The 24,086-nt window shown below is 46.1% G+C and overlaps 1 protein-coding gene across 1 annotated transcript in view; it reads right to left on the minus strand.

Moving 5' to 3' along the window:
• LOC132473524 (acetylcholine receptor subunit alpha-like) overlaps window positions 1-24,086 on the minus strand; it is a 56,144-nt gene that overhangs the window by 3,797 nt on the left and 28,261 nt on the right. The window lies entirely within an intron of this gene.

A 24,086-nucleotide genomic window follows, 5' to 3' on the forward strand; every position in this document is an offset into this window, starting at 1 on the left:
GGGCTTCAAGAACAGACAAGAAAAACAAGCTGTTTTGTTATGAGTAAGAAGTTTAATGTTACAGGTAAAAAATAAATGCTTTATATTTAGTCAGCATTACATAATAACCGTATTGGTCCGAATATAAGACGGCCTTTTTTCCCCTCAAAATAGTTCTGAAAAAGTCGGGTTGTCTTATATTCGGGCTCTAGTATTCAGAGCGCAGCTTCTCTTCTTCGCCGCTCCCATTAAATGTCAATACACATTCGTGGCCCCAGGTGGCGCCAAAAAAATTGGTTCCGGGAAGAAGTAGTCCAGCGTCCTTAACAACCAGCCCGTTACCGGGGTTTAAATATGGAAAGACAGGGTGACCATTTAGAGACAAGTGGCTCAAAAGTGGGTCAGGTCAATCAACAACAGCGGAGGAGCTATGATGCCAATTTTAAAATAATGGTCATCAATAAGGCATGAGTCAAGTAACAACTGACAAGCTGCCAAGAAGTTCGGGGTCACGGAGTGTAACGTAAGAAGATGGCGAGCACAAAAACAACGTCTCAAAGATGCCAACAGTCAGCGCAAATCTGGTCTGCAAATCTTTTTTTCTAAATGTTTTTGTTGAACACGGGGAGTCGTTATAATCAGGGTCGTCTTATATTCGGACCAATACGGTATGTGTTCCAGGAATATGAATTTCCTATGCGTTTCTATTCAGGACGCGTTCACTTTAAGGCGCATGGTTCTAATCGGCCTATCGCGTGACTCCAGGAAGTAAACTCGCGTCTAGCTGGTTCAGCGCTTCGTTCAATTCTGTTAAATCCATAACAATTTAATCGAATCCGTCAAAATCTTGTGCTTTACATAGCATTGTTGGTATGTATTCTTTGTATTTTGAATTAATTTGAAAGTATTCATCACTATTTTGACGTTAGTGTAAAGTTTTTATAGTTTTCATCTCAAGATAGTTCAAATGTACTACGGCTACACAAATACCATGTTAGGTCACACGTGGGTCATTTGACGACGATAATAGTGTTGTAATGACCAAAAAGAAGGTTGTTTTCAAGTTAATATTCTTTATTATTTGTTTGAGATGAGTACAAATGAGATTTCAGATTTCTCTGCCTTTTTATTCGTGTGTTGTGTTGCAGTTTCACCTTTTTCCATGTGCTTCCAATAAACCTGTGGAAGTGAGAAATACATCTGCGGAGTCTTGGTGTTTTGGGAAAGAGTTTAGCTGGCCGTCAGGGTATTAGTTGTTTCACTGTGCCGAGGACGGCACAGTGAAACAACGGCTATAGAGCAAGCGAGATAAAGCAGAGAAAGTTGGAAGCCAACCGACATGACGTTGTCATACCCATCCAGTGGACGATCAACGGAGCATTCTCTACAGTCAAGTGCTACAGAGGAGAGTTTGCATGGAAGTACAGCAACACAGGAGAACCCCCACAGCGCATTGTTAAGGACACACTCACAAGTATTTTGTTCAGAGAGATCAAGTTCATCATCAGCGGGGTCTGCAGCAGTCAGAACAAGAGCAAAAGCCGAAGCAGCAAAGGCACGGCTATCCTATGCTAAAGAGGAGGCTACAACAAACTAAGTTGGTAGTGTCTTTAGAAATGCTCAAACATAAAAAAGAGGCTGCAGCAGCCATTGCTGAAGCAGAGGCATTTGAAGCTGCTCCTGATGTAAAGAGTTAGAGACATAGTTGTGACCTGAACATAGACTCTGTTCCTTTAGAAGCCTCACAATGCACAAAGCAGTATTTGCTTGGTCAACTTAAAGAAAGGGATTCAGAATTACAGTCATGTGATAACGGTGACACACGGGCAAAGACAGCGCCGGTCCCTAGCCACAACGTGTAACCTCCACCACTAAAGCCTGAAGCTAGTCCTTTCTATCCACATCAGAACAATACTGCTCCACATTGTCTTGTCTCACAGCAGCCTTACACCAGCGCATACGAGGACACTCACGAGCCAACAGGTTCAGGTTGCCTGGAGATGTTCGTCTACCTCAAATCAAGGCCAGCGGTGAGCATGATACACCTGCACTCCACTTCAGACCACAAAATCACAACACCCGGCCTTCTCCCGCATGCCACGCCATACCGCCAGACCAGTCCAATGACGGCAGTTCACACATATATTACTTTGTCAGGTATCTTCCCCGCCGTGAGCGTGTGGCTACAGGCTTGCTTCAATTCAATGACAAGCCCCAAAACTACAGAGCATGGAAGCGTTCCTTTTTGACTGCCGTCAGCGGCTTACACCTGGAACCGAGCGAGGAGATGGATCTTCTACTAAAGTGGCTCGGGAAGGAGTCAGCCGAGCATATTGAGCAGATAAGCCATAAGATCAATTGGCCAGAAGCAGGACTGGCCATGGCATTGGAAAGGCTCGAGCTAACATATGGCTCGGCTGAAGCAATAGAAAATGCTTTGGTCAAAGGCATTGACAGCTTTCCAGAAATGATAAACCGAGATGGACCTAAGCTGACAAAGCTGGGTGATCTACTGATGGAATTGCAGGCTGCTGAAGCTGAAGGAGACTTACCAGGGCTAGCTTTCCTTGACACGGCGAGAGGCGTCAACCCAATTGTACAGAAACTCCCGTCTCGTCTCCAGTACAAGTGGTTGATCGCTGGTGCAGCCTAAAAGCATCAAAACCAGGTGTGCTATCCTCCCTTTGGCTTCTTTGTCGATTTCGTAAGCCAGCAGGCTCACATTGCAAATGACCCAAGCTTCAGCCTCATCGGCTACACAGACATGGCCCCCAGAACAGAGAAGACAGTGTGGAAGCCGAACAGACAGCGGGAAGTGTTACCCATAGCCACATCTGACACGGGTGAGCCTCCAACAAAATCAGACAACGGCGACAAGCTGTGTCTGTTGCATAAAACCCACACCCTCCCCGTAAGTGCCAGGCATTCAGTAAGAAGCCCATTGACGAGCGCAAAAAAAAAAAGTGTGCTTTAAATGTCTCTCTTCCTCGTCTCAGATATTAAAGAACTGCAAACTCAATGTTTAGTGATTTGAATGTAAGGCACAAGACAGTGCTTCACCCTGGACCCGCACCCTGGCAGAAGGAGGTTGACCCTGCTTCTGAGCACAGCGGGGAGGAGGATGAAGCTTCACCACAGTCTCAGGTCACCAACAAATGCACAAAAGTCTGTGGTGGTGAACACAATGATCGCTCCTGCTCGAAGATATGCCTCGTCAAAGTGTTTCCAGCCGGCCACAGAGAAAAAGCCTTGAAACTGTATTCGATCATTGACGAGCAGAGCAACAGGTCACTGGTTCGCCCACAGTTCTTTGACATGTTCAAAGACCAAAGTCCAAGCGCTCCTTACACACTGAAAACATGTGCTGGAGTGAAGCAATCAGCAGGCAGAAGGGCCAGTGACTATGAAGTGGAGTCTGTTCACGTCCCGATGCCAAGCCTCATAGAATGTAGCGACATACCGAACAACAGAGAGGAAATTCCGACCCCCGAAGTAGCTCTTCATCATGCTCATCTAAGGTCAGTGGCACACCTCATCCCAGACATTGACCCACAAGCCCCCATTATGCTTCTGTTAGGAAGGGTCATTATCAGAGTGCATAAAGTCTGTAAACACGTGAATGGCCCTCACCTGCCTTACGCACAGAAGTTAGAACTGGGGTTGGTCATTGTTGGAACTGTGTGCCTAAGTAATGTCTACTGTTGCAGAAGTTCTTCAAGGAAAGTCGGTCAAATCCAGGATAGCTTTTAAGAGTTACTTTATTTGGTAAAGTATTTCGGTATGGTAAACTAATACTATGGAGCAAAATGAGGTGGAAGCGTGTCTTTGCACGTGCTGAGCGACTCCCAGCTGACAAAAGCTATATTAACCCTATCCATATGGGCTGCCGAGAGTTTCTCAGGAGCTTGCTCCTGGAGATTGTTGTTATGGTCTGATCCGCATGGCCCGGAAGGAGTGGGAGGAGCCGGTGTGACGTATTACCCTCGGCTTCCTCCCTTGTCTGTGGTGCTGCCTTCTGTGGATGGAGCAGTTATTGCAGCCTTCAGTAAGGTCCTGCTCCCCTTGTGGCTATGTATAGTATTTACAGCTTATATGTTTGGTCCTGCTTCCTAGGGTCTATGTGTGGGTTGGTCAGGTTCTTAAAATACGTAGCACTACGTACCAGTGACTATAAGCACGTTCCACATGAACACCACAGAGCTGCAACAGCCCACTCTCTTTGACGCGTGCCCCAACGTGTTCCATGTGAAGGAGAGGTTCAGCGAAACCCAAGCCACCAGCGAGCCCCCAGCGTATTCTGAGGTCCAGCCTTTCTGTGAAACCGACCACCTTCGATGCACGGCGGACCAGGGATGACAAACAGGTGTCTCCCTCCATTCAAGATGCAATGTTCATGGAGATAATGGATGAAGGACTGCGAAAAGATTCAAACAACAGTTGGGTGGTGCCATTACCTTTCAAGAGCCCACGGCTCCCAGACAACAGACCACAGGCGCTGAGGCGTCTCATGTCTCTAAAGCACTTTACAGAGGGGGCGGTCAATTCAGCTCACCTTTGGATTGTCTGAGGGAAGAAAAGAATCCTCCATTACCCTGCTTGGGTCTGGATGTGTTCAGCCCATGGAACGTCTCCTCACACAGGACCAGAGTAAAATAAAAGTGTGCAGGCCGGTCAAACACATTCGCTCTCACCGCGGCACAAACTTCATTGGCGCCTGTAAAGAACTGAAGATAGCCTCAAACATTAACAGCACCGCAGTAAAGACTTACCTCTCAGACAAGGGCTGCACCTGGTCCTTTAATCCTCCACATGCATCCGATTGTGGTGGATCATGGGAGAGAATGATAGGGGTGGCGAGGAGAATTCTGGACGCAATGTTCCTCAAGCTGAAAGACAAGCTCACCCTCAAAGTGCTGGTGACTTTCATGGCAGAAGTTGCAGCGATCATCAACGACAGGCCACTTGTTCCAGTGACTATGGATAGGCCTGTCGTGATAAGCAATTAATCAATTAATTGCGCGATAAATTAAAATGAGCGATAATCTTTTGCCGGACGCAATAATTTCCATTCGCACGGTTTTTTGTTTTCCTTGTGTCTCTATCTATCAAAGAGACTGGATATCAATAGTTTTTACTTTTGATATTCTGGCGTTACACAGAGTGCAGCATGGGAGTGCCCCGTGAAGAGGAGAGCAAGAGAACAAAACTTTGGAGGAATAAAAAGATGGAGTTGGTGTCTAGGCCGAACGCGACAGCTGCTTTTTTGGACCACTTCGGCTTCAAACCCAACCGCCGGGGCGAACCAACTAACCTGAGCGATCCGAGATGTCGCATTTGTTTGAAAACAATATTAACAAACGCGCCAATGCAACATTCATGAATCTTCACCTTAAACACAATCACCCGATGCAGTTCTCCCAGCTTGGGCCAAACTAACAGATGGGAAGTCTCCATCTTCCCTAACCCACAATCACTGGGGCGTTTAGTCGGCAAACAAAGTACAACACAGACAGTGCAAAATGGTGCGCGCTCACTGACGTGTAGGTTGCTTCATCGCTAGAGAGATGATGCCCTTTAGTATCATGGGAAAGCCTGCATTTCGACGAATGCTGCCAACATTTGACAGCAACTACGAATTGCCTGGGAGAACATACGTGTCAAATGGCAATTCCACAACTGTACAACAGTATTAAAGACGACATACTAAAGGAGATCAAAGACATCACATTTTACTCAGCCACTACAGATATGTGGTCAAGTACAAAACTTGACCCCCTATATGAGCTTGACCATGCACTACATAACTGCTGACTAGACCCTGCACACAAGTGTTAGAGACCAGATATGTCCCAGATAATCATACTGCTGACATCCTTGGAGAAAACCTGAGGTCTTCTGTAGCAGACTGGGGACTGGATGAGCAAAAACTAGTCTGTATCACTACAGATAATGGTGCTAACATTGTTGCTGCAATAAGGAATCTTGGCTGGTCCTTGATCAATTGCTTTGGCCACAACCTCCACCTTGCTTTGTCCATGGCTGTCCATGGTCTGGACAGCGACAAAGATCGGACAGCGCGTGCAGTAGGACTCTGTAAAAGTATGGTCAACGTATTCAACATGAGCTGGCTTGAGAGGAGAAACCTGAGGAAGGCACAGAGTGAGGCTAATCTCCCCTAACACAGTCTAATACTGGTGAGAGATGTTTAAATCATTGATAGTTTAATTTAATGCATCGAATGATTACAATTGCACTGAGTTTATGGTACAGTGTATGACGACATGAATGTACTGACTGAGTGAATGAGACGATGAGAATGTATTATTTATTGACTATTTATTGCTCTACTTTCTTTCTATGAGTCCAGTAGTGAGTGCAGTGCACTGAATTTCGATGTATAATGTATTACTGTGCAATAAATCTCTATTCTATAGTTTAATTTAACATAACCTGTCTTAATGATTATAGGCCTGTGGCACTTACTTCTGTTGTTATGAAGGTACTTGAGCGCCTAGTTTGTAGGTACTTGACGTACATCACGCTAGACCCTCACCAATTTCCCTACAGGGCTAATAGGGGAGTGGACGATGCAGTTTCACTTTGCACACATTTCATTCTGCAACATCTGAACACTAAGTCCACCTATGCCCGTGTACTGTTCATTGATTTTAGCTTGACTTTCAATACCATCATTCCTGTCAGACTGTACAACTTTCTCCTGGCCGCAGGAGTTAATGCTCTACTTTGTCAGTGGATCTTAAACTTCCTGTCCAGTAGGAAACAGTGTGTTAAAATCCAGAATAATGTGTCATCACCAAGGATTGTGAACACTGGCGCCCCACAAGGGTGTGTCTTGTCACCTCTATTATTTTCTCTTTACACTAATAATTAACATTGTTAAAATGTTAAAGTTTGCAGATGACACCACTGTCATAGGCCTCATATCTGATGGGGACGAATCTACCTACCGGAGTGAGGTTGAACAGCTGGTGCAGTGGTGTGAAGACAATAACCTTATACTAAATACAACCAAAACCAAAGAACTCATAATTGACTATAGGAAAAAGGCAGGCCAGCACCTTCCCATCTCCATTGATGGCCAAGTTGTGGAGTGGGTCTCCTCCTTCCGTTTCTTAGGCACCACTATCCACCAGTCCCTACCATGGAACCTGAACATTAGTCTTATTATTTCCAAATCCCATCAGAGATTATACTTCCTCCGTCAGCTGAGGAAGTTTGGGGTAAGTCAGGCAGGCATGACCCATTTTTATCGTGCAGCCATCGAAAGCGTGCTCACTTTCTCCATCCTGTTCTGGTATGGTAGTGCTACCAGCCAGGACAAACAACAGCTTGAGAGGGTAGTACGCAAGGCCTCTAAAATCATTGGCTGTAGTCTGCCTACCATAGGCTCGCACTATGACACCAGAATTTCCAGGAAAACTAGTAAGATCATCTCTGACCCCTCTCATCCAGCACACCACTTATTCACACTCTTACCATCAGGGAGGAGGTACAGAAGCATCACAAGTAAAACATCACGCTTTAGGGATAGTACCTATCTACAAGCTATACGCCACTTGAACAAGCACTAAGCACTTTAAGGTCTTTAAGATCTTCATGGTCTACCTCACTTGCAGTTTTTGCACCACTGTACTGTACTTTACTGCTGTCATTCTCTGCGAACCATGCATTGTGTGTTTTTTATGTGTGTTAAGTGTTGTACTCCTTGTTATTTATGTGCCGTTTTGGCTTTTTGTCTTGTTATGTTGTGTTGTTATGTTGCTGTGTAATACATGTGAGCATACCAAAACAAATTCCTATCAACTGTATTTTATATATTGTTGAAATGGCTATAATAAACTTGAACTTGAACTAATTTGCAACAAAAAATATTTAAAGAGTTGTTATTCTTATTTCATAGTAGCCTGTAGACCTGGAGAATAACCTGTAGAATCTAATTGAGACTGTAGTCGTATGCACTGGCATATAAAAATAATATAACATACAAATTAATAATGATAATTAATGGAAATGTAAACAGTAATATTTGTTTAAGAATGTTGACATAGACTAACTAATGAACAAGAACATTATTATCTTTCCCACAGGATGTTGTCACACGATGGGGCACTAAGCAGAAGATGGTAGAGAGGGTGCTTGAGCTACTTCCAGCCATAAGAAGTGTCCTGGTTCAAGACAGAAAATATAGCCACCTCAAACCAACCTGGCAGGATGTTTCTGTGTTGGAGTCCATCAATGCAGCAATGAAACCACTAGCTGACTTCACAGACGTCCTCTCAGGGGAAAAATCTTTCACAGTGTCCTCAGTTAAACCTGTGCTGGAACTGATTAAAGACGACCTTCTCTCTCCAGGCCCCGATGACACTGCACTGACAGCCGGCATTAAACAAAACATGTGCAGGGTCCTGACTGAAAAATACAAATCACCTGCAATCCAAGTCCTCCTGAGAAAGGCCACCATCTTGGATCCAAGGTATCGTGGCAGCATGGAGGAGGCAGAGGCATTGTATGGCCCAATCCTAATGTAATGTCCAGACTCACTGACATTGATGCGCGTTCTTGCAAAATTCTTTAGGGCTGTCCCAATGTCGAATTCCAAAGGGTTTGAGTCCACACTTACCGAGCCCTTTCCGTGGATCTGCATCAGTGCAGACTTCATCTGAGGGAATTACCCACAGTTCAAGGCGTTGTGACGTTTACCGCGGAGACCATAGGGAAATCTGGAAATTTGGCCCGGTCGGACCCCGAGGGCAGGCACCCCCTGAAGGCTGCAGGCACACTGAAGGCTGCCCTCGGGGTCCGACCGGGCCAAGTTTCAGTGTGGGGGTCCCAGTTAGGCCCTAGAATAAGGTATTCAAATTTCAGGGCGGTAGGACCTTCCTATCTCAAAAACTGTTTTTCCACCACATTCTGAACAACTAGGTCTTGCAGGCAACACTTCTGAGGGGCTTTGTCCAAATTTTTTTTATCTATGGTCTAGAACTCCAAATCTCGGATATGACATTCTCGGGACCCGGGGAAATGTGTGTAAACATTTAAGCATCCCTAGCTATCTCGAAGAGGCCGGAAAAGGGGCCTGACCTCCAACAGTAGAGTAAATGTACAAAAGACAGAGATAGTTTCTAGTCCCCATTATTTTGTGGGATGGGGGTGTACATTTGTGGCTTAAGGTGTGCAGACACAGCTGGCCTGCACTCAAAAAAATGAACTGAAAAATGAAGGGCATGTGTTTGATTAGCAAGCTAGGAATATGTTGACATGAAATGATTGAAACATGTTTTTCGTCATTACATGATTCATTCTTGTTCATAATAGCTGATTTGAAGAAAATGCAGATCAATTAGAAACATCTATATCAATCCAATGTGAAGTGGAATAATCAAGACAATGACTGTTGTATTGTGAGCTATTGCGCATGGTCGTTCACGCCCTTGACCGACCGGATGACACGGACTGATACCGACGGACTAGCACATGCTCCAGATTCATCGTTTAGTATCCTTCAACTTACGGGGTGAGTAATTCATATCTAAAATCACAAATGTATATTATTTAACCGTGTGAGTGTTAAATTGTACTTATTAGCCCTTATGATACATTTCCGAGAAAATTTCTCAAGTTTTCTCTGTCACTCGTTTCCCAGTTAGCTCTAAGTAGCTCAACTCCGCCTTGCTAGGTTTCTATAATTTACACCCATGGACCACCCGAGTATTCTCAAAGTTGATTTTCGTGCTTTGTATTGAAAGAAATGACAATGTATGTGTATACAACCAGATTTGTAAGTACTCATGCGAGAGACACGTGTGCATTGGTAGCGGGGGAGGGTCAGCACATAGTCATAGCCATGTTGCTAGCGCACGTGTGCATGGGTGCATGGGTGGGGGAGTGCTAGCACGGGGCCTGCCCGTAATTCCGACGCCTCATTGTTCCGACGTCTCAATGTTCCGAAATATTTCCCATTAGATCGACATGCCACTATTCCGACGGTTCAATGTTCCGAAAACGAAACCCATTGGTCCGAAGGTCCGTTAGTCCGACTTTTCAAATAGGAGGCGCATTAGGCCGACGGTTCAAGATGCCGAATAGGAAAAAGAGTTTTATACCTCGCTCCCTCTCACTCTCACTCTCACTCTGTGTGTGTGTGTGTGTGTGTGTGTGTGTGTGTGTGTGTGTGTGTGTGTGTGTGTGTGTGTGTGTGTGTGTGTGTGTGTGTGTGTGTGTGTGTGTGTGTGTGTGTGCCCGTGTTGAGAATTAGACCTCCGCTCTCTGTCCATGGTGCTGCAACACCGTGTCGAAATGAAGTGAAGCGTTGTCTTTTTGCCCTCCAAAATTCATCGTGAACGTGATATGTAGGCCTAGGTTGTATTTTGGAGACAGAGAGAGAGTGAGAGTCAGAGAGAGAGGGAGAGGGAGCGAGCGAGGTATACAACTATTTTTCCTATTCGGCATATTGAACCGTCGGTCTAATGCGCCTTCCTTTTTCGAAAAGTCGGACTAACGGACCTTCGGACCAATGGGTTTCGTTTTCGGAACATTGAACCGTCGGAATAGTGGCATGTCGATCTAATGGGAAATATTTCGGAACATTGAGACGTCGGAACAATGAGGCGTCGGAATTACGGCATGGCACCGCTAGCACATGGTCATAGCTTTGGTGTTAGTGCACGTGTGCATCAGTGTTAATTTCGTTTACGAAAAATATGACGAGAAATGTTTTTCAACAACTTTTTTGGTAACACTTTAGTTTGATAGTCCACTGTTGACACTCAACAAGCCATCAGTAGATACTCAGTTGCATGTCAACAGTTAATTGAGTTGACAATCAACTGAACTATATCAACAGATAAGTAACATGTATTCAACTAACTGTAAGTTAACTATAAGTTGCACTATTAGTTGATGGTTAGTTGATATTTGACAGAGCTTGTTCAACAGATAAGAAACATGGATTCAACTAACTGTCTGTTAACTATAAGTTGCACTATTAGTAGATGTTGTTTTGTACACGTAGCATGCATTCAACTAACTGTCAGTTAACTATTAGTTGCATTATTAGTAGATGGTTAGTTGATATTCAACAAAGCTTTCAACAGATAAGAAACAAGCATTCAACTAACTGTAAGTTAACTACACGTTGCACTATTAGCTGATGTTTAGTCAACATTGGTTTTACATTTATAATTTTATTTTACTTTACATTTTATTCTTCATTGTTCAGGCATTACAGAACTTGCATGGTCATAAATAAAAAATACGAACTGCAGTTTAATTTCTTTGTTTGTTCTTAAATTGACGTAGAATGGAGCAAAGACTCCTGGGATTGGGAAATGCGTTTATCCAATAAACAGATGGAGGTCAAGTCTATTTTCGAAAAAATGTAGGGGGATATATGAGTGGCCCCACGTCGAATGGTAGGACCCAAGATACGTCAGACAGAGAAAGCGAGCATATTCGACGGTACCGCCTTGTCATTGGTTTACCCAGGTGCCATTCCAACACCATTGCTACCTCTCATTGGCTGAATCTTTGAGGAAGTTGTAGACTCAATCAATATAAGTCGCGGGGAGACGGAGCTCTGTTCGTTTGTATATTTTATTTACGTGACCATATGTTTGGTTTATGTTAAAAAAAAAGAATCAAAGAACCAGTTCTTCTTGTTTTGGGGAACCAGTTCTAGTCGTTCACGTTCGGGATTCGTTCGTTGTAACGAATCAGTCGCGACCGACACATCCCTAGTTGGCCGTGTCGTATGGTGCCATCAGGAACAAAAGGAATTACAAATATAGCTGCGAGCAGCAATGTGGGGGTCAAGCATAATGGGACTTGAGGTGGCTACATGACGACCGTCTCGGTAATCGGTAATACCGCCAGCCGGTGTGATGAGCATTATGCGAGTGCACTTCAATGTTTACCAAATGGGAAAATGACCCCACCTAGAGGTAAGGGCGCAATACAGTCTGCCTGACAGAACAAATATCACAAATACATAGGGGTATTCGGAACAATATCCCTAAAAGAGACACAATGTAAACAAGCATGCGTTCTGAAGGTGGTGCATGAAGCATCTAATCCAGTAAGGATTCAGTTTATATTAAAAGTGGGCGAAATGGTAAATAACGTCATTGATGCATTCTACATGCAGTACCGCTTTTCGCCACACGAGTGCAGTGTATCCTTTAATGAGCGCTGTTCTGAAGTAGTGTTCTGATTGTATGCTGTATGTCAGATTTACATGGTGATTCAATATGATTGATATGTTATCAGTTTTATATAACACAGTATATGATCATGAAAAAATAAACATGATTAGACAATGAAAGTTATTGGCAAATGGGTATCACAATGAGAATACATTGAAGTTGCTTTCTAAGGGCTGGAATAGACTTTCTGCTAACAACGCACCCCTAAAATTAAAATCACACCAAATTATTTGGGCATCATCAGGATAGGGTCATAAGACTATCAGCAAAGTTTGGTTTGGATGCATGAAGGCCTGGCAGAGATATGAGCTCACTTCCTGTTTGACGTGCCCCTGAGGTCAAAGGTCACCAAATAGTTTGGATGCACCCAGAATGATGTCTATGTACCAAGTTTGGCTATGATATGTTAAAGAAGTGCTGAGAACAGGCTTACTTCCTGTTTGGCTGCTTTGCCGTCAAGTCTGTTTGACGAATTTGTTTAGCTTGGTCTGAAGATCATATATGCCAAGTTTCATGAAGATTGGACATCATTTGTGGCCTGTGGAAATGTACAACTGATTTTGACAACTCTCAACATGGCGGCCAAGTTCTGATGTTGCCATGAGAAATAATTTATAAGCTATATGGGGAGGTCTGACAGTATCATCAGACATTGAAAATAAGTTTGAAATGTACTCATGTGAAGAGAGAGGAGTTAAAACACGTCTTCATTAATTATAGCGCCCCCTAGGGGTCAATGGTCACCAGATTCATTGGGTGTCCCCATGATGATGTCATGGGTCTATGTACCAAGGTTGGCTATGATATGTCAAAGGGCTGCTGAGATATCGGCTTACTTCCTGTTTGGCGACTTGGCGGTCAAATTTGATTGGCTCTAGCGGGCAAACGGTTTTGAATTTGAAAAATGTATTCAATATTTTTCATCAAACATGACCTAAACATCATGTGTGCCAAGTTTCGAGATGATTGGAGAAAATCTGTGATAGGAGATGCATTTTGAAGGTTTTTGACATAAACCAAGATGGCGGAGAATCCATCATGGCGCAAATTGACCTCATAGGGTGCGTTGAACTCGGCTTGGACCAAGGAATCCAATGATAACTTGTTTGTGAATATTGGACGAATGGGTCGAAAGTTATGAACATGAATGCATGTCTAACTTTGACCTGATGGTGGCGCTAGAGCTGATGAGCTAGCAACCTCAAATTATCTTCATTGGCTAATGGGCCTGTCCTGAACCAGTGTGCCAAATTTGACAACTTTTCACCGAGGCATTCTATGGGCTGCCATAGACTCCCATGGCAGGAAAATAATAATAAGACTAGAACTGCAAGCAGTTATTGAGGGTGCCAAGATTTACAATTTCCTCGTTTATTGCGCCCCCTTGTGGCGAAATTTATCCTTGGCGTAGCGCCACCTAGTGACCGGCATGTCTGGATTTTGTCATCTGCGTACACCGGACGGACCTGGATCTAGTCATGCAATTGGCATGTCTGCACCATCTACGGTTTGGGCTGTGGACCCACTTTTAGGGGGTGTAATGGCCGTTTCTGTTTTTTGTTAAGCTCACTTCGACCTGTGATTTGTATACGCCTACCTAGGCACAGGTGCGGGTGATTTTAGGTCACGCCCGCCGCTCTAGCATAGTTGGAAAGTAATGTCGGGCGGCGTGGCATGGTTTGGGCGAGATAAAAAGATTTTACCACACCTAATGCAAGCATTTTGGATAATGGAAATGGAAAACCTTTGTTAGAACTTCATGCAAAGAAAACCGTTGGAATAAACCGAACCCTTTTTTGGAAACTTGTGTTTGTGCGTAAACTTGAAGCCGAATCCACGTCACCCACGGCCTTTAGTTTGGAACATTGGAAAATAGAAAAAAGGCTGTTACATTAAGTAAAATCTTTCTTTCGTTTGGACATTGAACTTGGAAGATATCGAATTGAATTGGATTATCTGTTGGAACGTTTCTGTTGGATTACTGGAATTTGGAAGCCGAAACGAGAAGACGCCGAAATACGTGAGTAACAGCTGACTGACTAACAGCTGACTCTGAAGCAACCCGCAACGTCGGGGTGGACCCTCTTGAGCTGTAATTTAAAGACTTAAAAGAAGACAAAGCAAAGACTTTTTAGTTTGAAAACATTCTTTGGATTTTCGCGGAAACATAGTAGTTGGAACATTATGCAGCAGGAGCAGGAAGATTTGGGAAAGGAAAGGGAAGTTTTAAGTTTAATTAAGAAGCGAAGTGGAAAACTCGGCGCTCTCACACGAAAGCGGAATCAAATTCACACTTTGATCGATAATGGAGAGAATACCACAGTCATTGAACACATGAAAGTTTACAATCGTTTCCTGGAGGAGTTTATGGACGTACAAGTGGCTGTGCAAAGTTTATTGAACGAGGACGAGAGAGAATCTGACCACACCGACTGGTATGAACCCAAATTGATAAGCTGCAGAGAATTTATTGATGACATAGAAACGTGGCTAAAACAAGACGCCTCGCAGGATGCCGCTAATAATGTAAGTGCCGTGGAAAATGTGTCTCACGCTGCATCTCGCAAAAGCTATGACGTAGAGCCCCACGATAGCGTCTCACAGACCGCAAAACCCGCACGCCCCAGTAGCAAAGCAGCTGCGAGCAAGTCCTCTAGTTCATCCTCTGCCAGTAGAAAAAGTAAAACCCTTTCAGAGATGGCAATTCAGGCCGAGCTGGAGCGCGTAACCCTGCTAAAGCAGGCCGACGCGTTACAAGAAAAACACGCGCTTGAACTTGAAGAAGCCCAATTAAACGCAGTAATGAAAGCCAAAAGAGAAACGCTGTCCGTTAAAACTAATTTGGCCATCGCAAAGGCGAAGTCACAGGTGTTTAAAGAACAAGAAGAAACACAAAAATCGAAAAGTCTAGCGTCCTCTGGAGCCTCTACATCCACACAATTCATATCGCCCGAAAGCTATGAAACAGACAAAAATGTCACCGGCTCCTGTTCCGTTGTCTACCGTTGGACCTACTACGTCAGTTGCCCCCCCCATATATGCAAAAAGCAAAGCAAAAACACGTCATCTACAGCAAAGTGCAGACAGTAATAATGACCAACCCGATTTGGCTGAAGCAATGCGCAGGCAAAATGAGATCACTGCAATGCTGATTAAGCAGCAGAGACAGTCACTTTTACCACCCATACAAGTACCAGTTTTTGATGGTGATCCCATGCAATTCAGATCCTTTATCAAAGCATTTGAACAAGGCATTGAGAGCAAGACAGATGATATGCAGGTTAAGCTTTATTATTTAGAGCAATTCACATCTGGGCAGCCCAGAAAGCTGGTGCAGAGCTGCATGCATATGAGCCCAAAAACTGCATTTGGAGAGGCTAAAAAGCAGTTGGAGTGGAACTTCGGAAGCAAAGTGAAAGTTACAGCTGCATTTCTGAACAAGGCATTGGATTGGCCAGTCCTGAAAGCAGATGACGGCGTAGGTGTAGCATTAAGATCATACACATTTTTCCTAAGAACCAGTTATAACACAACGGAGGACGCCGGATATTTGGATGAAATGGAAAACTCCTCACACATGAAGGTGTTCGTCTCCAAGCTGCCGTTCAGAATGCGTGAGGCCTGGAGGATGAAAGTGTGCAGCATCAGAGAGGAGCAAAAACGGAGAGTGAAATTCAAAGACTTACTGGACTTCCTGGAAAGGCAAGTGAGAGCTGCAATGGATCCTGTCTTCTGTGAAAGTCAAAATACAAGAGCAAAAGCCACAACACCACCAACCCCCAAGTCAATTGGAAAAGCCAAAGGCAGCAGCTTCGCCACCTCTGTTGCTCAGGTGCCACACCAGAGTGACACGCCCAACGCTGGAAATGCAGGTGAAATTCAGTGCTTGTTTTGCAATGACGGCCACATATTTGACAAGTGCACAACATTCAAAAAGAAACCAAACAAAGACAAAATGAAGTTTTTACAGAGCAAAGGCGTGTGCTTTGGATGCTTAATACAAGGTCACTTAAGCAGGAACTGTCAAGAAAGGCTGACATGCCGCACCTGCAGTAAGAATCATCCAACAGTTCTGCACATCGAACCAAAACCTCAGAACACCCCAGCCGACCATGAAACACAAACGGTCTCCAACGCACTTGTGTCCTTGGACTCTGAAGGTGATACTGGGGTCGGTTCTAAAGAATGCTCGCTGTCTGTTCTACCTGTCAAAGTCAGACTAAACAAAAGCACAAAAGTAATCGAAACATACGCTTTCTTGGACCCAGGCAGCTCAGCTACATTCTGTACTGAGTCATTAATGACTCAGCTGAACGCACCTGGACAAAAAATGGACATACTGCTGAAGACGATGGGGCAGGAGAAGTATGTGAGTAGTCATAAGATCTCTGGCTTGGAAGTAGCTGCCTTAAATGACAACAAATTCTTGAGACTGCCAGATGTGTACACTCAAAAGTCAATCCCTGTCACGAAAGACAACATACCCAAAGAAGAAGACCTCAAAAAATGGCCTTACTTACAAGAAGTGGAACTGACGCCCATCAATGCAAGTATTGGACTGCTGATTGGTGCAAATGCACCTAAAGCACTGGAACCATGGAAAATAGTCAACAGTGAAGGTAATGGACCCTACGCTGTCCAGACTCGTCTTGGATGGGTCATCAACGGCCCACTTGGACAAGAAGATAGCGACGCCAGCGATGCAGCTTCTGTACAGGTGAATCGCATCTCATTAGGAAAATTGGAAGAAATGTTGATTAAGCAGTATAATCAAGATTTTGTCGAACAGCACTGTGACGAACACGCTGAATTGTCTGTGGAGGACAAACAGTTTATGGAAATAATGTCAAGCTCAGCAACACTTACCAATGGTCATTACTACCTGAAGCTGCCATTCCGCGACTCCAATGTAGTGATGCCCAACAACAAACAAGTCGCCCAGCAGAGGGCGCAACACCTGCTGAAAAAGTTCAAAAGGGACCAATAATTTTTTGAGGAATACAAAGGATTCATGCAAGATGTTAGCACAGAGGGATACGCTGAGATCATACCTCAAGATCAGCTGAGCCATGAGGAAGGTAAAGTCTGGTTCTTGCCGCATCACAGAGTCTACCACCCCCGCAAGAAAACATTACGCGTGGTGTTCGACTGTGCCTCATGTTTTGCTGGAACATCCCTGAACAAACAGCTCCTCCAAGGCCCCGACCTGACAAACACCTTGTTAGGTGTTCTCACCCGCTTTCGTCAGGGTCCAATGGCACTAATGACTGACATCAAAGGAATGTTCCATCAAGTCAGAGTGGCTGAGGAACACGTGAATTACTTGCGCTTTCTGTGGTGGCCTAACGGCGACCTAACCAAAGACCTTGCTGAGCACAGAATGTTAGTCCACACCTTCGGAGCAGTGTCCTCCCCCAGCTGTGCTACATACACCCTGCTAAAAACTGCTGAGGATAATGCACATCTGTATCCAGAGGAGGCCATTAGCACCATCAGAAAGAATTTCTATGTCGATGATGCCCTCAAGTCAGTTCATTCAGTCGAACAAGCCACCTCTCTCTACCAGCAACTCACCGAGGTATGTGCTAAAGGAGGGTTCAAGCTCAATAAGTGGATATGCAGTGACCGCTCTGTTCTCTCCGAGATCCCCGAAGCAGATCGAGCCAGTGGAGTGAAAACACTTGACCTAAGCAGAGACCAGCTGCCTATGGAAAGAGCCCTAGGCGTCCAGTGGGATGTTGAACAAGACTCCTTCACCTTCAGCATTCTGAACAAGCACAAGCCACTGACAAGACGTGGAATACTGTCAAGTGTGAGCTCCATTTACGATCCACTAGGGTTCTTAAGCCCAGTGATACTCCCCGCAAAGCAGATTCTGCAGCAGCTGTGCAAGTTGAAGCTGGCGTGGGATGAGGCAATACCACCAGAGATGGCACAAACATGGCAAAGGTGGGTGGATGATTTGATTCTGTTACACTCATTCAGTGTCAGAAGATGCTTCACACCTAGTGAATTTGGAAATGTAGAAATGGCACAGCTGCATCACTTTTGTGATGCCAGCGAAGTTGGATTTGGTGCTGTATCATACTTACGGCTAACTAACAGCGAGAAGGAAGTGTGTGTTGCTTTTGTTATAGGCAAAGCAAGGGTGGCTCCACTCAAGCACGTCACCATACCTCGCCTGGAACTGGCTGCAGCAGTCGTTGCTGTGCGCCTGGACAAGATGCTGTCAAAACAGTTGGAGCTCAACCTCAGTGAGTCAGTCTTTTGGTCCGACAGCATGACTGTCCTAAAATACATTGCAAACACCACCACTCGCTTTAAGACCTATGTAGCCAATAGAGTTTCCATCATAAGTTCACTGTCTAATGTCCGTCAGTGGAGACATGTTGGCTCTAAGATGAATCCTGCAGACGCAGCTTCGCGAGGCATGAAAGTTGGAGCCTTCCTGAAGTCCTCAACCTGGATCACTGGTCCTGACTTTCTCGGAAAAACCGAGCGTGAGTGGCCAGCAAGCGTGGACAAAGCATCGCTGCATCCGGACGCTGACCCAGAAGTGAGAGAGGAGGTCCTTTCCTTCGCTGCACAGGCGGAAGAAGTATGTCCCACCACTAAACTACTGCTGCACTTCTCTAGTTGGACAAGGCTCACTCACAGAGGCCAAGTCAAAGAAATCCGGACGGATAATGGAACCAACTTCGTCAGCACAAACCGTGAGTTGAAACAAGCCATTGCAGAGTTGAATCACAGTAAAATTCAGAAAAGCTTGATGCAGGATGGAATTAAATGGACATTTAACCCCCCATATGGAGCCCACCATGGTGGCGTATGGGAACGCTTGGTGCAGGACGTAAAAAGATTGCTGCGTTCTGTAACTAACCAACAAGCCCTAGACGATGAAGCTCTTCTGTGAAGCGGAGGCCATACTGAACGACCGTCCAATCACCACCTCCTCTGGCGATCCCAATGACATCGAGGCCTTGACTCCAAACCACCTTCTTCAGCTGAAAGGTAAACCCATCTTGCCACCAGGTTTATTCAAGAAGGATGACCTGTACGCTCGGAGACGCTGGAGGCAAGTGCAATACATCGCCGACCTCTTCTGGAAGAGGTGGACGACCGAGTACCTCCCTCAACTGCAAGAGCGGCAGAAGTGGAACAAAGTTCACAGAAACTTCACAGTTGGTGACATCGTGCTCGTGGTGGAAGAGTCCGCACCCAGAGGTGCGTGGCCCATTGGGCGCATCACCGACACCATGGCAGACCCCAAAGGGTGCGTTCGACGGGTCCGTGTCAAGACACAGACCAACGAGTTGGAAAAGCCCATCACCAAGATCTGCCTCCTGGTGGGGGTAGTTTAAGGGGCAACAGTGAATGTTCGCCTCCAACGGAGTCATGTTCTTGAACCTCTGACTCTACACATCTACAGATGCTCACTTACTGATTTAGTCCGTGATGCAATTCACAACCTTTATGCTGAAAACATGCACACAGCCCATAAGCACACAGAACACATGCACACAGACCATTGCATACACTTGAAGCCTTTTTCCCTTTCAAGAAGAAGAATTTTTGTTGTTTACGGACCGAAAACCATTTGTAAATGCACTTGAGTATGAATTTTAATAACAATGCAAAAAAAAGGAAAGCAAATAGCATTGAATTGTATGTAAGCTTACATTTATCACCGTACTTGTAATGGCCATTCACTTGTATATATTGTATATAGATTTGTAATTACTTGTTGTTCAAGAATTAGGGGCCGGAATGTAATGGCCGTTTCTGTTTTTTGTTAAGCTCACTTCGACCTGTGATTTGTATACGCCTACCTAGGCACAGGTGCGGGTGATTTTAGGTCACGCCCGCCACTCTAGCATAGTTGGAAAGTAATGTCGGGCGGCGTGGCATGGTTTGGGCGAGATAAAAAGATTTTACCACACCTAATGCAAGCATTTTGGATAATGGAAATGGAAAACCTTTGTTAGAACTTCATGCAAAGAAAACCGTTGGAATAAACCGAACCCTTTTTTGGAAACTTGTGTTTGTGCGTAAACTTGAAGCTGTCATGGTGCGTGTGTGTTTCCCTGTGTTTCCCTCCTGTGTTGTTTACTGTTCCCTCCCCTAATGTGTCTCAGCTGTTCCTTGTTGTGTTTGTTATTTAAGCCCTCGTCTTTCCTTTGTTCCTTGTGCTGTCATTGTGGTTGTTCGTCCTGCGTGTTCCCTGGTCCCTGTTGTCTCCTGAGTTCCCTGAGTTCCCTGGTTCCTTGCCTTAGCCTTTAGGCCTGAATAAAGTGCCGTTCTCCGTAAACTGTCTGCGTCTGGGTCCTACCTGTCTGCCTGCACCCTCAACCCTAACAGAATGACAGCACCCTCAACCCTTAACAGAATGACAGCACCAACCTTGGACCCAGCAGACGCTCAATTTTGCCGTGAGTTGGAGGATATATTGTGGTTCATAATGAAAGAAATGGACTACTGGGAGAACATTCCCAGCAAGAAGGAGCAGGAGGCTATCGTGAAGCGTACACGCAGGGTTGTCTCGTCAAGGCCTGAGTTGGAGGACGCCTTGCCCGAGTGGGCAGTGGAGCTGCTCAGCCCCACGGTCTTTTGGCCTGAGAGCTACATGCCGGTGCCACCAGACTTTTGTGACCGGCCTCGACGCTCCCACTCTCAGCCTCTGCCTCCGGTTCACCGCTCTCAGCTTCTGCCCCCGGGCCCCCGCTACCAGCCTCTGCCCCCGGGCCCCCGCTACCAGCCTCGGCCCCCGGTTCCCCGCTCTCAGCCTCTGCCTCCGGCCCCCAGCTACCGGCCTCTGTCCCCGGTTCCCAGCTACCGGCCTCTGTCCCCGGCCCCCAGCTACCGGCCTCTGTCCCCGGTTCCCAGCTACCGGCCTCTGCCCCCGGTCCCTAGCTACCAGCCTCTGCCCCCGGTCCCTACCAGCCTCTGCCCCCGGTCCCTAGCTACCAGCCTCTGCCCCCGGTCCCTAGCTACCAGCCTCTGCCCCTGGTCCCTAGCTACCAGCCTCTGCCCCCGGTCCCTAGCTACCAGCCTCTTCCCCTGCCTGTGGAGGTCCGCCCTCTGCTCCTGCCGGAGGTGGCCCGCCCTCCAGACCGTCCAGGGGAGGCACGCCCTCCGCTCCTGCCTGTGGGGGCCCTCCTCCACTCCGTCCCGAGGGGGGTTCCTCTTCAAGGCCTTCCTCCTGAGGGGACCCGCCCTCTACCTGGCCTTCCTCCTGAGGGGGTCGGCCCTCTACCTGGCCTTCCTCCAGAGGGGGTCCGCCCTCTACCTGGCCTTCCTCCAGAGGGGACCCGCCCTCTACCTGGCCTTCCTCCTGTGGGGACCCGCCCTCTACCTGGCCTTCCTCCAGAGGGGACCCGCCCTCTACCTCGCCTTCCTCCTGAGGGGACCCGCCCTCTACCTGGCCTTCCTCCTGAGGGGACCCGCCCTCTACCTGGCCTTCCTCCAGAGGGGACCCGCCCTCTACCTGGCCTTCCTCCAGAGGGGACCCGCCCTCTACCTGGCCTTCCTCCAGAAGGGACCCGCCCTCTACCTGGCCTTCCTCCAGAGGGGACCCGCCCTCTACCTGGCCTTCCTCCAGAGGGGACCCGCCCTCTACCTGGCCTTCCTCCTGAGGGGGTCCGCCCTCTACCTGGCCTTCCTCCTGAGGGGGTCCGCCCTCTACCTGGCCTTCCTCCAGAGGGGACCCGCCCTCTACCTGGCCTTCCTCCTGAGGGGACCCGCCCTCTACCTGGCCTTCCTCCTGAGGGGACCCGCCCTCTACCTCGCCTTCGCCGGCCTCCTGAAGGGTTCCGCCTTCACCGCTGCCGGCCTTCTGAGGGGGTTCTTTGCCACTGCAGGCCTCCTGAGGGACTGAGCCCTCATCGTCCTTGCCGCCGGCCTCCTGAAGGGTTCCGCCTTCACTCTGCCTCTGCTTGCCCCCCAGGCTGTCCGCCTGAGGCTCCCTGCCATGCCCTGGGGCAGTTTTCTGGCCGCCCGCCTGACGTCCCTCGGCTCTGCCCCAGTCCATTTATTTTTTTTTGATTCCCCCCTCCTGGTGCCCCTCCACCCACCCGTTTTGGGTTTGACTTTCTTCATTGTTTTGCTTGTCGTGGGTCGCCTGGGAGTCGACCCTTAAGTATTTTCATTGGATTAGGAATTTTCATTGGATTAGGAAATTATGGGCGGGACTATTTTGTCCCGCTCACGGACGCTCTGTCATCTACGGATACGAATACTTTTGCTACACATTTACCACCTAGGGGTGTTGCAAAACAACCTGCAAAAAACCCCACAGCTGAGACTTGCAGGAGCAGATTCGAGCAGTTGTAAAATTGTTTTGTGCTCGCTCATTAAAATGCTGAATTAACATAGCGTTCACAGATGTGCAACTTCTGATGCATTTGTTCAAATTTGGGTTTACGAATGCACACCTTTTGGGCATGTTCTCAGATTATGAAACACGGGTGTGCGAATGTGTTTTGCACCAACTGCGCTGCAATAATTGTAGCAAAAGGATTTGTGCACCTGTAACACAGATTAGCGTACTCGTAGACCCTATTTTGTGTTTACAATGGTATAAAAAATATTTATATATTTTTTACGACTACAAATGTATTGTTATACATTTGTGACTTTAGAGTACACATGCAAAATAAATATATACGACTTCAAATTTACTGTGACTTTAGTGTACGCATTCAAATTCTGCAGTTACAGGTGCTAAAGACTTTTGCTACAATAATACCTTCATACGGGGGGGGGTACTGTCATGGTGTGTTTCCCTGTGTTTCCCTCCTGTGTTGATTACTGTTCCCTCCCCTAATGTGTCTCAGCTGTTCCTCGTTGTGTTTGTTATTTAAGCCCTAGTCTTTCCTTTGTTCCTTGTGCTGTCATTGTGGTTGTTCGTCCTGCGTGTTCCCTGGTCCCTGTTGTCTCCTGAGTTCCCTGGTTCCTTGCCTTAGCCTTTAGGCCTAACTAAACTTTTCTAATATCACCTAATTAACCATTGTCGGGTGTCTGCTGTAATAAAGTGTCGCAGATAATGTAACGGAATTTTCGGACTATAAGCCGCGCCTTTTTTTCCCCATTTTTCGATTCTGCGGCTTATATAACGGTGCGGCTAATCTATGGATTTTTACAGCTAATGGCTACTCGGAAAATTAGTATTCGAAGCTTAAATCAGTATTCGGAGCTTCGTTTTTTTCCACGTACTTGACGTTACAAGAGCGAGGGAGGCAAACTATAAGCGTCAGCGACACCAAGCAGAGAAGCGAGAGAGGTGGAGGAAGAATATATATCTTGTTTCCCTTTACTTTATAACACAACATTAGCGGGATCTCGGGAGGTAATGTAATACTTGACGAAATGCTAACCTTAGTTGTTTGTTTACATTCACTGTACAGCGCCGCGCCAATCAACTGTGACTGGCTTGCTGCAGAGCGTGAGCGTCTTGGGAATACCCGGTCAATATAATGGATATAATATGGACACATACGACAATCAATATTCGGTATTTGTTATGGATTTATTGTACAAATTCCCTGAAAAGATGCATTGAAATTAATTGAAAAGCTCCCGTAAGGGTTGAGATGGCAGAGGACAGCTGATTTGGAACGGAACAACAGCTGTTTGCTTTCACGGGGGAAAACTAAAGAACTTCAACCTACTTAGGCCTACTAATTAACGTTCAAAAGCTATTAAATATTCAACAAAATATGCAGATACTGTTAAAATCGGTTCGAGGGAGAATATAGGGATTATTAATGTTGTTTTTTATGCTGTTTTTTTCTGGAACGAGTATTTGAATATTCGCTCGGAAAACCAACGAGTATTCGAAGCTTGAAAAATGGCATTCGGGCCAGCCCAAATGGTAATTAAACATTAAAA

This window comes from Gadus macrocephalus, chromosome 15, assembly GCF_031168955.1.
Source record: "Gadus macrocephalus chromosome 15, ASM3116895v1".
Lineage (NCBI taxonomy): Eukaryota > Metazoa > Chordata > Actinopteri > Gadiformes > Gadidae > Gadus > Gadus macrocephalus.